This window comes from Myotis myotis, unplaced genomic scaffold (assembly GCF_014108235.1).
Source record: "Myotis myotis isolate mMyoMyo1 unplaced genomic scaffold, mMyoMyo1.p scaffold_m19_p_4, whole genome shotgun sequence".
NCBI lineage: Eukaryota > Metazoa > Chordata > Mammalia > Chiroptera > Vespertilionidae > Myotis > Myotis myotis.
Window position 1 is genome coordinate 122,163,158 of NW_023416346.1, and position 16,362 is coordinate 122,179,519.

A 16,362-nucleotide genomic window follows, 5' to 3' on the forward strand; every position below is an offset into this window, starting at 1 on the left:
GATTAAATGAATTAATGCACATATAATACTAAGAACAGTACCTGGCACATAGAAAGTATTCCATAAATGTTAGATATTAGTTTCATTCAAATGTATTGAAATTAATTGCCACCAGTGCAGTAAGAGACTTGTGTCTTATTGTAAAAAACAAACAAACAAAACAAAACAAAACAAAACAAAAAAACAAACATAAAATTTCCCACATAACCTGGGGAGGCACTCAGATAAATGCCACAAGGGGTCTCTGTATGCAGGAGCAAGTCAGCATACATGATCTTAATCTTGTGCTATGCCAATCAAAACTGATTCTTGGGAACTTGAATGTGCAAATTAAACCAGGATGTCAATGCTTTGAAATAGTTATAGGAGACTGTGACTCATGTATAGAATCAATATGATAACCTTTGCTTTTAAAAATTATTAATTAATTAATTAATTTTATTTCGCTAGTAAGCCAGGGACATGACTCGCATTAAATTAGTGACTTCAGTTTCAGTGAATTTCTTACAAACTCTACAGGCTTTTACACTCTAGCCCTTGCTAAACACTGTTTTAGGAATTGACACAGATATAGATTTCAGTTAATAAATATGGATTCAGTAAATATCCAATGGAGAAAAGAGAAATGATAAAGAATAATAGGAGGGCACTGAGCAGTAAGTTCAAAGACACACAAAGCTGAACCTCACTCTAATCTCCAGACTGGAATTTGTTTTTAACATTAAATGTTAGACAATACATCTTATGTGTCCCATCTTCCAGTTTAAAGAGATGCAACTCTGGCTGCTGTTAGAATCACCGTGGGAACTTTAAAAAATATAGATACCTAATCTCACACCTAGAAATTCTGATGGAGTATGTTTGTCAGCAGGGCCCAGATGCTTCTTTTTCTTAAGCTTCCTAAGTGATTCTAATGTACAGGCTTGGAAAATATTGTTCTTTCTGAGTATCAGTAGTGACAATATTGGTGGTGCCTTTTGAGTGTTTTCTCCTCTAGTGGGGTCAGAGGAGTGGTCCTGAATAGTTTCTATGGAGTCTGTCTGCTTTGATCAAAAAGCTCCAAATACTGGCTGGCTCAATTAGTTTTCATCTAGTATATTTTCTTTCGTACCTATAACCTAGGAATATTCCAATTTTATTTATTTATTTATTTATTTATTTATTTATTTATTTATTTATTTATTTTTAAAGAAGTCATAAACAGCATTTGTTACCTTGGTACATCACAGTGGTCTTGTTGCTGTTTCAACTAGTTTTCTGTCTTCCCTCCCTCTTCCCACAGTCTGGCTACACAGCGCATCCTTAAACCATTAGCTCACAGCAACTTTATGCTTATTCCACATTTCTAACACCATTCATTCTCAGGGTCAAAGTTCTGTTCCATAAACCCTTCCATGCAGGAAGTTCAATGCTTGTGAATAAGCCAGTCAATGAAGGAAAAATACCACATGATCTCACTCATTCATGGATAATAGAGACCATTATAAACTTTTGAACAATAATAGATACAGAGGCAGAGCTGCCTCAAACAGATTGTCAAACTGCAGCGGGAAGGCCGGGGAGGGTTGGGGGGCAGAAGGGAGGGGGGGGTAAGAGATCAACCGAAGGACTTGTATTCATGCATATAAGCATAATCAATGGACATAAGACACTGGGGGGTAGGGGAGGCCAGGGGATTGTCAAGGGCGGGGGGAAAAAAAGGACACATATGTAATACCCTTTGTAATACTTTAAGCAATAAAAAAAATAAAAAAATAAAAGAATATGTAATAAACCAGGCCTCCCAGGATAGCTATCTCCAGTAAGATGACAATGGAAAGTAGCAGCTTGTTGGTTGTCATTTTTCTGGACATTGACCAGAGAATCTTTCAACTTTTGCTCAAGTTTTTATTTGTGTTTATCAGTCTATTCTTGGTGTGTTACAACTGGTCACATTGTTCCCCCAGCTCTTCTATGATTTCCGAGCCAATCTGGTCAGTCTCTGTAGTAATCTGATGAGAACTCTCAATTCTCTGGGCGGCCCGGTTCAGACTGTCAATGCCTTGCAAAAGCAATACCCTCTGAGACTGGAGCTGACTCATATGATCATTCTCTACACTGTATGTGTCATATTTCATGTCTCCTCGGCCCCCAGGTGTGGCTGTCAAAGGCGTGCTTTTCACTTCCTGGTGGAGTTTGGCAAGGTCCTCCTGGTAGTTTCAAAGCTTAGACATCATAGGGTTACAAAAAGTTAGGAGTGCATAACATAGCTCCTCTTCCATCCCGGTCAGCATTTCATTTGCTTCCTGTTGCTTTTCATCAAAATCTCTGATCAATTTCTTCTTCTCTTCTGTCACTCCAGCCCCCAGGAGCTGCTCCAGCATCTCCCCCTGCCCCCCCCCTCCCCGCCCGCCCCGTAGGTCTTCATGGAGGCCACGGAAAATCTCATGCAGTTTCTCGAAATGTTCCGAGGAGGCGGCGGAGGTGTGGCCATGGCACAGGCCACACTGCGGCAGCAGCACCGAGAGGGCCCAGACCCTCTCCTACCCCAGCAGTCAGCTGCCCAGCCCTACAGGCATCACAGCTACCACCACCACCACCTAGGCCGCCCAGGAAGAGGTGCTTCATTCCAGTCTATTTTAAGCCTTCCTGTGGTTTCTAAAGCACAATACTATCCTAACTACAGATTTACAATTTCAAATCACATGGGCTGTGATTCAATATAGAGCAGAACTAAATAGAACTAAATATCCCAATTAGTAATGGGACATTTTTTATTGATGAAAAAAGATACATGAAAGTGCATTGAGCTGTAAAGCCCTTCATAAAAGAGTGGGGTTACATTTATGTTGTTGTTATCACCTGTAGTGTTAACTGCAGTAAATTGGAAAAAAAACATTAAATAATCACTGTATTTGGACATGTGAATTTGAACTTCTGGCTCAGTCACTTATTAGCTGTGGGTTCTTGCCCTCTCTGAGCAGATTTTTCATGAAACATGGGAGTATTTAGAACTCAGAAGGAAATTTTGATTAAATGAGCTAATGTAAATGGTATTTGGCAAGGACTGAGTCCTGAGTAAATGGAGGTTACCTTCCTGTATTAGTTAATGCTATGATGCTGCTGCATAAAAAACACCCCCCTTCAAAACCCCAATGGCTTACTAAAACAACATTTACAGTATTGTTTTCACTCATGTGTCTCTGGGTCAGTTATGGCAGCTCTGCTTAAGGCTTGAATCAGATCGAGGCCTGTTCCACATGTACCTAATTCTGGAACCAGCATCTTCCCAAGGCATGCTCTTCTTATGGTAGATGACAGATATAAGAAGAACCCAGCAGAAATTTTCAATGCCATTTAACATCTCAGCTCAAAACTCATTCATGATCACTTCTTCCCACTTTCTCCTGGCCAGAGCAAGTCATGTGGCCAAGCTCAAAGTCAATGGGACAGAGAAGCATAATCTACCTAGTGAAGTCATGATACAGTGAAGAGAATAGAAAGAAGAATTGTAAACAAATAATACATTCTACCACACTTCCCTTTCCTTCTGCAGGATGCCAACAGAGAAAAAAAGAGGGGTAAGAAGGGAGGAAGTAAATAGTTGGCTCTCACAGAACTCTACCTTATAACTCATTTGTGAGAGTTTATCTGGCCTCCTTTGTAGTGATAGTCTAGCCCTCATGCAGGGGGAGAAAAGCCACTCTCTGGTGCAGCAACTCCCTGACCCCTCCCTGTTTCCAGGTGTTTATGGTGAAGGATGAGCTACTCAGAGGCAGTTTAGAATTCACCAGAAGCCTTCTCAAATCTTGCTTGCATCAACACAAAATAGACAGAAGCAGTAGTTGATGAAATTCAGCAAAACAGACATTATATACCAATTGTCAAAATAACCCTATCTTTGTTCAAATTCAACCCCTTCTTTTAACCGTTTCAACATCTTTTTAATGTGTAGGCACCATCTATGAGTATTTGCTCTAAATGACATAATCACTTTCCTGATATATAATGGTGATAAGCTAAGAGCCTTTTATTTGAATTCTAACATTTCATTTGGATTTCAAAACTGGGTGAATAGGCAGCCCCACCTCTATTATCTAATCAGAGTGTTCTGGACAAACATGTATTGTGGCTATGGAGAGTTACCAGATATGCCCTTGCATATTCATTAATTGGCAGGAGAATTTTAGTGAATAAATCAAAGGTGTTGAACCAAAAACCACTGTTATAATTGAGGATAATTCAGAACGTATTTCAAAAGGTCAAATTGCAATAAAGTCACCCCACTGAAGATCTTTGTTGAAGGATCTTTAGTAACAGCCATGCCACCAGAGAATGGCAGGCAGCACCAGGTTGTACTGTTACCATGTCAAAAGGAGCTACAGAATCATCTTCTCCAGGAATGGTCCTTGGACTGCCAACATCAAAATCACCTACAACTGTTTGGTAAAAGTGCAGATTCCCAGGTGAACCTCTAGACTTAATGAATTGGCATCTTTGGGTATAGGACCAGAGAATCTACATTTTATGCCCATCAAGGCTTTTGTAAAACATCAAATATAGACAAAGGTCCTGCACATCTTAGATTCTGAGTATTGGTTATAGTTTCTGTAATGCCAGATTAATCAGTCTCACTGATAAAAGCAGTGAAAGGATTTTTCCCATTATTATTATTACTGAACTTTTAAAAAACTAAATTTGTTTTACAATTTTCAACCAGGGTATTATTGTAATAAGATTTTTGTGCCTTTTAAAAAAACACACCACAACTTGAACATTAGAAACCACATTATTTCATTAAGATCTCTATTTTGATAATAAAACAACTATTTCTTCCCATTTTCTCAAATACCAATGGCCTACAAAACTTACATAAACACTGTTGGGTGAAAGAAAAGCAAGTTAAGAGACACAGTTATTCTGAAGGACAGGAGAAAGTTTTATCTCTGTGTTAAATTGAGCAATTTTTTGGTAATGGATAGATGATAAACTGCCTTTTAAAAACTGCAGCAGGAAGGCCAGGGAGGGTTGGGGGGCAGGAGGGAGGGGGGTAGGAGATCAACCGAAGGACTTGTATGCATGCATATGGGCATAACCAATGGACATAAGACACTGGGGGGTAGGGGAGGCCAGGGGATTGTCAAGGGCGGGGGAAAAAAAAAGGACACATATGTAATACCCTTTGTAATACTTTAAGCAATAAAACAATAAAAAATAAATAAATAAAAACATATATACTTTTATTGATTTTAGAAAGGAAGGGAAAGGGAGATAGAGAGAAACATCAATGATAAGAGAGAATCATTGCCCTAACTGGTTTGGCTCAGTGGATAGAGCGTCGGCCTGCAGACTCAAGGGTCCCAGGTTCGATTCCAGTCAAGGGCATGTACCTTGGTTGCGGGCACATCCCCAGTAGGGGGTGTGCAAGAGGCAGCTGATCAATGTTTCTCTCTCATTGATGTTTCTAACTCTCTATCCCTCTCCCTTCCTCTCTGTAAAAAAATCAATAAAATATATTAAAAAAAGAATGAAGAATATATTTAAAAAAGAGAGAGAGAGAGAGAGAATCATTGATTGGCTGCCTCCTGCAAGCCCCACACTGGGGATTGAATCTGAAACCCGGGCATATGCCCTGACTGGGAATCGAACCATGACCTCCTGGTTCATTGGTCAATACTCAACCACTGAGGCATGCCTGCCAGGCAGACTACCTTTTAAAATAGTGTTTTAGGTACAAGAACTCTCTACAGTGAAGGAAGTGTGACCACCTAAGTCAGAAATATCTTTCATGTCCTACTTAGTAAGTGCATCTTAATATTTTTATCTGTGTGCATGGGATAATAAAAAGCATTAACTGGTTCAATAAATAAACTGAAGGGTGATTTTGAGAACTGAGAGGAATATAGCAAACAACAGCAAAGAACAAGTCGATAAATTCCTACCTTTTCCACCTTCTTTCACCTTCTGTTTATTACCTTTAAAGTTCAAGGCTTTCCTCTTAATGTTTCCAACTTCAAACTACGTGGAAAACGAATTTGAACCATTTGGGAGATTCTGAAACCTTCTTACTTAATCACTGAACACACAAAGATTCAAAGAGGTGTGGGAACACATGTGTTTCCCAGATTAAGAATGTCCCCAGGATATTGAAAAAAAAAACACAAAACACCTCTTGTTATCTCCCCTTTAATCCAGTTAACAAATAGAAATCATTCTAAAAGACTCGCAACCATTGCTCAGACAGGAAACAATCTGGAAAATAAATTCAAAAAGAACATTTTCAGCACCATTACATTTAAGGACTAACAGAACTACAGTAGGAAAGACAATGATAAGGCTCATGCATTTAAGGCTTTTATATGCTTGAGCTCAGTTTTTTCACTTTTTTTATGACAAATAAAGATATTTTTTGAGTGGCAAGAAAAAAATAATGTTATTTCCAAAGTGATTTCAAGAGAAAAAATATTTCCCTGTGAAAATAGCTAGATGTCCCCTGACCAACAGGGCTGAAATGTCAAGGGTTCATATATGTTCACCCAGCATTTACTTCTATTTTGAACTTTCCTAAACTATTTGCCTCAATATATCTTCCACCATTTTTCAGAGAGGCCAAGCGTTTAAGAGGCCCTGGGGTTTAAGCTAACATTTCTTGGTTCATAAACAAATCTTATGTCAAAGGTCGAGTGTGCTATAGCTGAATATAAAAGGCCCCATCTGTTTGACTGCCTTGTGATTTTACATCCAGCAAATTGAAGCAAGGGTCTGATTGTAATTGGATTCTATTTTCTTTTGGTAGCTACTAATACCCTAAAATAAAATGATTATCAATGGAATGACATTGGAACAGTCAGACAGGCAACAACTCTCTGCTTTTACTGTAAAAGGTATTAAAAATAATTTCTGGTTTTGGTACACTCCATGCGTAAACTTTGGATTTCTCCACTAACGTCTTGATGACTATTTCTAAAATGAATCTTGCACCTTAAAACTGGCCTATCTAGATATTTTGCTTAATTGAGTAGTGACATATTTTTACCCTAATTTATTCATTTCAGTAAAGGTTATGGCCTGAGGAACTCTAGACCATTTTGTACAATTATGACTAGAATAAATAGGGCAAAATTTCTAGCATGCATAATACACTCTTAATCACTATTTGTTGAATGAATAAAAATAAGAAAAGATAAATAGTGGCTTCAGACTGTACCAGGGCAGCAAATTTTGCATACACACACATAGTTTTCCAGGAGTGAACCAGAATTCCCTAAGATGTAAAGCTGAGTTCTAAATAGGGATGCTCCAGGTGATATTTCATTTTTAAGATAACATTTCAAAAACCGCCATGAGTATGTACTGGAGCACCTCTCCCCATCTTTGTAGTGAATTGCAGATACTTGATATATCCAGCATATAGATTGCCAAACCTTTGAGGACAGAAATCTTGTCTTACATCATCTTTGACTTTCTCATAGCACCCAATTCAGAGCAGTGGATCTGATACACACTTAAATATTGGTTGACATGGACCATATAGGGTTTTAGAAAACCAGAAACGAAAAATAAAATCCAGGATTGTAGCATATTAATATAGTTTATAGCAATTACTATTGTGCATGTGTATTTCTTTCTCTTTTTTTTTTTTTTTGGTATGGGGCATTCAACTCTTCAAAGCATTTTCATCACTTACGTTCTTCCTCAAGCCCCAGTTGATGCCTCATCTCTAATTTCTTTTAGCCAATTTGCTTCTTGGAGCTAGACGGAACATCCTTAAAGAAATGGGGCTTTTCCATCATGATACTTCCAGTTATTAGTATTAGTCAAGTGGGAACTTTTCTGAAGTCTGTAGGAATGGGCCAAGTGTGTGTGTGTGTGTGTGTGTGTGTGTGTGTGTGTGTGTGTGTGAGAGAGAGAGAGAGAGAGATATGAAATGACACTGAAAGTCCTTGAGAATGTATTGGCATTAGAGAGGCTTTTAAAATCCAATCACTAATTCAATATGATTAATTATCTTAAAGTAACTTGTAGAGTGTTTCCTGAGCAGCAGAGGAGGTCACTTCAAACAAAGCAAACCACAGCTAATGTGCTGACATTTTAAAAAGACAAGACAAGTGCTAAAAATGTCCATACAATTTCCATTACTTACTACAGTCATTAGAAACAAGAAATATGTTTATCAAACTAAAGTGGCTCAAACAGTATTTTCTTTACTCAAACCCATGTAGCTGGAGAAAAATTCAAGAGTTTGCCTTGTGACAGAGAGATCACCCGGTTCCTATTACAGGAAAGCGAGCTTTGCCTCTAATCGCTATTGATTTAGTTGTTGGCCCTTGAGACTCTAAATAGGTCTTGAGTTAGCAACATCAGCATAATCTGGACACTCACTAGAAATGCAGAATCTCAGGTCCCATCCCATATCTAACTGAATCAGAACTTGCATTTTAACAAGATGTTTTGTGATTTATATATGCATTTTAGTGTTGAGAAGCACTAGTCTAGGCCATGAATTGTTATTTAAACCTCTGACAGAAAAGAGCTGGCTGAGAAAAGGAGAAAATGCTACCTGATAAAACCACCTTACTCAAAGATCTATTGGTGTTGATAAACTTGCTCTTATCCACTAATCCAGCCTTGAAATAAAAACTTAATAGGCCCTATGGCCACGAGGCCAACATATGAGCACACAAGCTGGGTATGAGTTTGTTAAGTGATACCCAAAATGCCAACTAGAGGCAGACTTCAAAGGGCAAACCTTAGTCTAATTATCACAGAAATGATTTAAAAGCATTTTTATGGTTAAGGTTACCAGCCACACAGAGCTTGCCAAGGTGGTACAAAACTCAAAGGCCTAAGATGCTTTTTGTCTTAGAGGTACAGAGTTTAGGGGAATTCAACCAGAACAAACACTGAGTTTCTGCTGGCCTAGGGAAGACATGATCTCCAAACACTGATGTGAAACATCTGGGCCAGGGTTGGCAGCCACTGTGCAAAATTGTGTGGGGGGAAAGGCTGTGTGAAAATGTTCACACCCACAGCATATTTGGCAAAATTTCCTTTCTTCTTTGTATGTTTGATACAAATTTCATTTCTCTACTGGAATAATTTGATTCAAATGTCCTGTAAGAGGAAAATTGTGGGTTTTTTTTTCCACTTTACCAAATGTGTGCTCCCCATGAACATTCAATTGCTTATTCTGAGGCTTTATCTGGAATTGACACAATAAAGTTGCACAGGCACTGGTGGAGGTTGAGAAATAATGAGCTAAAATTAGACAAAGGGCCCATATCTCTAACCCATCAAAGGGCCATATAGGTTTACCAGTTAGAAAATATTCACATGAGACCATGTTTGCCTCTGGATAACTCAGCCAAAATCTCTATTTAGTAAATTCATTAAAAAGCAAAGCATTTACTTTTTCTTACTTTAATTTTTTCATGAGAGAGAAAGTATGTGTGTGTTTTAAAACCAAGAAAAAAATTTTCCCCTCTGTAAAGCAAACCCACATTTTGTTCTTTGGAAAATACTGACCATTCACTCAAAAATTCCTGATTATAATGACACTTTACTTGTCTTCACAGGCCATCTTAGAACAACAGTTTAAGTAAAATGAACTATTAGTCAATAGTTGTTTTTTTTTATGCTTAAACTGGTACCTAGTTTTTAAAAAATGTTTTTATTGATTTTAGAGAGAGAGGAATGGGGAGTGAGAGATAGAAACATCCATGTAGAGAGAAACATTAACATGGATTGGCTGCCTCCTGCTGGGGATCGAGCCCACAAACCAGGCATGTGCCCTGATCAGGAATCCAACAGGTGATCTCTTGGTACATGGGCCGATGCTCAACCACTGAGGAACACCAGCCAGGCTGGTATCTAGTTTTTCTGGGTTGGTGGAGATGGGCTTGAGAAACACAGACCTAACTTTCATTCTAGTTAAGGAATAATATTGTGCTCCAAAGACACAAACAAAAACTGCCTCAAGGCAATTCACCCGAACCTCCCTGGAATTTTTGCAGTGCAAAGGTAGTTATTACTGTCCATTTACCTGCTGGAATGCCCTTTGCATTTGAAGAGCAAAGAGATGATAATGTTACCATGTTTTCAAAACTATGAAAGAAAGGTTCATAAGTAATTTCTAACCACTTTCACAGCATTTGAAGGCTGCTTTTTGCACAATCAGTTAACAATTCACAAGGTGTGGTAGGCAGCCTCCAAGATAGTCTCCAGTGATCACCTGGTATCCTATCTAATAAAAGAGAAACATGGTAATTGGCATACGACCGCTACCCTTTGCATTGGCTAATCAGGGAGATATGCAAATTAACTGTCAGCCAAGATGGCGGTCGGCAGCCAGGCAGCTGATGCGAACAGGGAGGCTTGCTTGCTTCAGTGATGGAGGGAGCCAAGCTTCCCTGCCTGCCTTGCCGGCCTCTCAGCTGCACTCTAAGCAACATTGTAACAAATACAGAAGCTAAACAAAACCCCGGGCTTCAGCCAGCAGGACCGCAACATTGTTTCAAATACAGAAGGGTAAACAAAGGCCAGAAACCTGTTTTCAGCAGCGGAGGTCTCATAGCTGGAGCCGAGCCTCAGAGCTAAAGCTGGCCCAGAATTTTTTTAAAAAAAGGAAAAAAGGACAGGTTGGGAGCTTCAGTCACCCACCAGCCTCAAAATGGCCCTCAGCCCCTCACCCAGGCTGGCCAGGCACCCCAGTGGGGACCCCCACCCTAAAGGGTATGTGACCAGCTGCAAACAGCTATCATCCCCTCACCCAGGCTGGCCAGGCACCCAAGCAGGACCCCCACCCTGATCCAGGACACCTTTCAGGGCAAACCAGCTGGCCCCCACCCATGCACCAGGCTTCTATCCCATATAGTAAAAGGGTAATATGCCCCCCAGGACCAGGATCAGCGTGACAGGGGGCAGCGACCAAACCCCCTGATCGCCCTGCGGCTCTGTGTGTGACGGGGGCGTGGCCACAACCTCCCTATCCGCCCTGCTCTGACAGGGGGGAGCTCTTCAACCCCCTGATCAGCCCTGCTCTGTGTGTGACAGGGGGGAGCTCCCGAACCCCCTGATGGCCCTGCGGCTCTGTGTGTGACAGGGGGTGGGGCCACAACCTCCCTATCCACCCTGCTCTGTTCCTGACAGGGGAGAGCTCCTCAACCCCCTGATCGGCCCTGCTCTGTGCGTGACAGGGGGGAGCTCCCCAACCCACTGATCGCCCTGCGGCTCTGTGTGTGACAGGGTGCGGCGCCCCAACCCCCCGCCCATCGGCCCTGCCCTGAGTGTGACAGTGGTGGCACCCCAACCCCCTGATCCACCCTGCTCTGTGTGTGACAGGGGGCGGTGCCCCAACTCCCCTATTGGCCCTGCTCTGTGAGTGACAGGGGGAGCTCCTCAACCTCCTGATCAGCCCTGCTCTGTGCGTGACAGGGAGGAGCTCCCCAACCACCTGATGGGCCCTGCTCTGTGCGTGACAGGGGGGAGCTCCTCAACCCACTGATCAGCCATGCTCTGTGTGTGACAGGGTACGGAGCCCCAACCCCCCTGATGGGCCCTGCTCTGTGCGTGACAGGGGGCAGCACCCCAACCCCCTGATCGGCCCTGCTCTGTGCGTGACCGGGGGTGGCACCGCAACCTCCCCATCGACCCTGCCTTGAGTGTGACAGGGGGCGGTGCCCCAACCCCCCAATCAGCCCTACCCTGAGTGTGACTAGGGTTGGCATCCCAACCTCCCGATCCGCCCTGCTCTGTGCATGACAGGGGGCGGCGCCCCAATTCCCCAATCGGCCCTGCTCTGAGCCCAACCAGGGGCTGCACCTAGGGATTGGGCCTGCCCTCTGCCACCCAGGAGCAGGCCTAAGCCAGCAGGTCGTTATCTCCCGAGGGGTCCCAGACTGCGAGAGGGCACAGGCTGGGCTGAGGGCCCCCTCCTCCCCCCGGAGTGCACAAATTTTTGTGCACCGGGCCTCTAATTGTGTAATATTTTTCCCGGGAGTGAGTGGGAGCTGGGTATAGTAGTAACTTGTTTTTTTTCTTTCTTTATTGATTAAGGTATTAAATATGTATATGTGTCTTTATCCCCCCATTGCCCAGCTGCTCATGCCCTCACCCCGCTGGTGTCTGTATCCACTGGTTATGCTTATATGCATGCATAGAAGTCCTTTGGTTGATCTCTCCCCCTTACCTGTTTTTAAAGAATAGAATAAGGTACAGAGTGATGGTGACTTTAGACTTGATCATAAAAAGCAATGTTCTCTCTCTCTCTCTCTCTCTCTCTCTCTCTCTCTCTCTCTCTCTCTCCCCATATCTCTCTTTCTCACAGATACACACATACATACACGTATCATCATCGTCATCATCATCATCATCAGTTCTGAGGCAAGCCAGCTGCCACATGTGGGCAGCTCAATGGCCTACATGACAAGGAACTAAGGGCTCTGGTTAACAGCCTTGTGAGTATTCTTGGAAAGGGTTCCTATAGCCTTATAAGTCTCAGACAGCTGTAATCAGGCTGACAACTTGATTGTAGCATTGTGAAACACCTTGAGCCAGAACCACCCAGCCAAGCGGTTCCTTGATTCTTCATTCATAGAAACTGTGAGATAATAAATGTTCATTGTTTAAAGATATTAACTTTTGGAGTAATTTGCTACATAGCAATAGATAACTAATACACAGGGGTATTATGCTTCTTCTAGTATATGCCTCCATTTATTTAGTAGGTATTTATTGGGAAACTACCACATGTCAGGCACAGCTTAAGCAGAGGTTAATCATCTATAAACATAAGAAACATATTAAGGCACTCCTAGTTTCAGGTCACTATGTACATAGCATACAGAGAAGAATTTTAACTTTGGAAATTGTTTGTGGCAATCATCTTTGGAAATATAGTCTACCACCTATAGTTACTACTACAAATTTTCTATTTATATATTAGTGGCTCAATAAATATTTGTGGATTGAATACTTCTCTGTGAATTGTGCCCACTTGTGTACTTCAAAAATAGAAATGAGGAGAACCAAGATGGCGGCATAGGTTAACGCCGGAGTTTGCTGCTTTGAACAACTACTTCAAAAGTGAAACCAAAAAACGGAAGGGACATCACCCAGAACCACAGGAACGCTGGCTGAGTGGAAGTCCTACAACTAGGAGGAAAGAGAAACGCATACGGACACTCAGAGGAGGCGCAGTGCTGAAGTCAAATTCTGAGGTGCGGAGTGCGCAGAGCGGGCTGGCGGCGGAGGGCGCGGTTGGCGTTTTCAATAGGGAGGGAGTCGCAGACTCTGAGCTCCAGATCCGGGCGAGTCTTTAGGGACCCAGACTCAAACGGGAGAAGCGGGACTGTCTGGCTTCGGTCAGAGCGAGTGCAGCTTTCTCTCTGAGCTTTGCAGCGGGTGCTGGGACTCAGAGAGGCAGAGCCCCTGGGGACAGGACTGAGAGCCGCCATAACTGCTCTCTCCGGCCCACCCTGTTGATCCTGTGCGACCCGCCCCGCCCAAGCCCTGCACACAGGCATTTGCCGGATAGCCTCAGGCAAAGGCTAGATTAGCACCTCCCTAGAGGACAGAAGTTCTCTCACTGCTGACACAGCTGATTCTCATAGCCACTTGGCCTGGAGGTCAAACCCTCCCTGGAATTAGCTACAACGATCAAGATTTAACTATAAGACTGCGAACAAAGACCACTAGGGGGTGCACCAAGGAAGCATAACAAAATGCGGAGACAAAGAAACAGGACAAAATTGTCAATGGAAGATATAGAGTTCAGAACCACACTTTTAAGGTCTCTCAAGAACTGTTTAGAAGCCGCCGATAAACTTAATGAGATCTACAAGAAAACTAATAAGACCCTCGATCTTATATTGGGGAACCAACTAGAAATTAAGCATACACGGACTGAAATAACGAATATTATACAGACTCCCGACAGCAGACCAGAGGAGCGCAAGAATCAAGTCAATGATTTGAAATGCGAGGAAGCAAAAAACACCCAACCGGAAAAGCAAAATGAAAAAAGAATCCAAAAATGCGAGGATAGTGTAAGGAACCTCTGGGACAGCTTCAAGCGTACCAACATCAGAATTATAGGGGTGCCAGAAGATGAGAGAGAGCAAGATATTGAAAACCCATTTGAAGAAATAATGACAGAAAACTTCCCCCACCTGGTGAAAGAAATGGACTTACAGGTCCAAGAAGCGCGGAGAACCCCAAACAAAAGGAATCCAAAGAGGACCACACCAAGACACATCATAATTAAAATGCCAAGAGCAAAAGACAAAGAGAGAATCTTAAAAACAGCAAGAGAAAGAAACTCAGTTACCTACAAGGGAATACCCATACGACTGTCAGCTGATTTCTCAACAGAAACTTTGCAGGCCAGAAGGGAGTGGCAAGAAATATTCAAAGTGATGAATACCAAGAACCTACAACCAAGATTACTTTATCCAGCAAAGCTATCATTCAGAATTGAAGGTCAGATAAAGAGCTTCACAGATAAGGAAAAGCTAAAGGAGTTCATCACCACCAAACCAGGATTATATGAAATGCTGAAAGGTATCCTTTAAGAAGAGGAAGAGGAAGAAAAAGGTAAAGATACAAATTATGAACAACAAATATGCATCTATCAACAAGTGAATCTAAGAATCAAGTGAATAAATAATCTGATGAACAGAATGAACTGTTGATTATAATAGAATCAGGGACATAGAAAGGGAATGGACTGACTATTCCTGGGGGGGAAAGGGGTGTGGGAGATGCGGGAAGAGACTGGACAAAAATCGTGCACCTATGGATGAGGACAGTGGGTGGGGAGTGAGGGCGGAGGGTGGGGCGGGAACTGGGAGGAGGGGAGTTATGGGGGGGAAAAAAAAGAGGAACAAATGTAATAATCTGAACAATAAAGATTTAATTAAAAAAAAAATAGAAATGAGCCCTAGCTGGTTTTGCTCAGTGAATAGAGCGTCGGCCTACAGACTGAAGGGTCCCTGGGTTCGATTCTGGTCAAGGGCACATGCCCAGGTTGCAGGCTGAATCCCAATAGTGGGTGTGCAGTAGGTAGCCAAACAATGATTCCCTCTCATCATCGATGTTGCTATCTCTCTCTCCCTCTCCCTTCCTCTCTGAAATCGATAAAAATATATTTTAAAAAAGAAAATAAAAATAGAGATGGCAGTATAAGCTTCCTCCTGCTATGGACTGAATGTTTATGTGCCCCCCCCCGCCCCAATTCATATATTGAAACCTAATTCCCAATGTGATGGTATTAAGATGTGTGGCCTTTGGGAGGTGATTAGGTCATGAAGGTGAAGCTCTCTTGAGGGCATAGAAAAGAAAGCTCCATTGCCTCTTCTGCCATGGGAGGACATAGCGAGAAGCTAGCCTTCTATGAACCAGATAGCGAATCTGCCAATGTCTTGATCTGAGACTTCCAACCTCCAGAATTGTGAGAAATAAATTTCTGGTATTTATAAGCTACTTAGTCTGTTATAGCACCCCAAACATATAAGACCCTCCATTACCCAGTATATCCACTCAATCACTAGATCTTTTCAGTTCTCCTTTCTAAATATCATTCATGTTCTTTGCCATCTCCCTTTCACTCTTTTAGTTCAGACAATTTCATAATCTCTTCTTGGCATTTCCTTACTTTCTTGGTATCTTTGCCTCTAGTCTTTGCTGCCTTCCCCTCACACTCTATTCTCCATACTGCCAACAAAATGTTTTTTTCTAATATGCAAATCCTACCCTGTTTTCATCCTACTTAGAATTGCTTAATGGTTCTTAAGTTTTTTGTACAGATTTGTGACGGATCCCTGCCTAGATATCTGCCTTCAGCCGCCCCCCTCCCGTTCCTCTTGATGCCCTTTATACTCCAGGAATATTGAATAATGTATAATTTATTGAATGTGCTAATCAGGACTCTGTGCTTTTATAAATTCTATTCCTATTGCCTGGAACATTGGTTTGTCCACTGATGGTGGGGAACACTTATTCTGTACTACTGAGTTTCCTTTCCATGTGAAGGGACACACCTGCTTTGGGGAGAAATGACTTACCTGGTTGGTGAGTTTGGAAAAATAAGGTGAACTGACCCAAGCCAATTTAGCCATTCTTTAGTGGTCAGGCCCTTTTGTTTTGTTTGGTTACCTCTACCCAAGAAAAGTAGAAGGGTGAAATAGACATCTGTACCCCCACAAGTAAGCTATTAGTTGGTCTGTTATAATAAAAGCAAGGCTTAGACCAAAGCCTAATAAATGTATATTTATTAGAAACTAGGAAAAAAATAGCCATGTAACATGGTCTTGTAAACTTGTGGAAGTCCCACTCTCTGCCTTTTACATCCCAACAAAGCACCTTATAGGAAAGGTTTACTCCAAG

At 42.0% G+C, this 16,362-nt stretch overlaps 1 pseudogene; it reads right to left on the reverse strand.

Annotated features, from left to right (window-relative positions):
* Positions 1-1,760: 1,760 nt before the first annotated feature.
* On the reverse strand, positions 1,761-16,094 carry LOC118653629 (annotated as a pseudogene).
* Between the last annotated feature and the right edge of the window lie 268 nt (positions 16,095-16,362).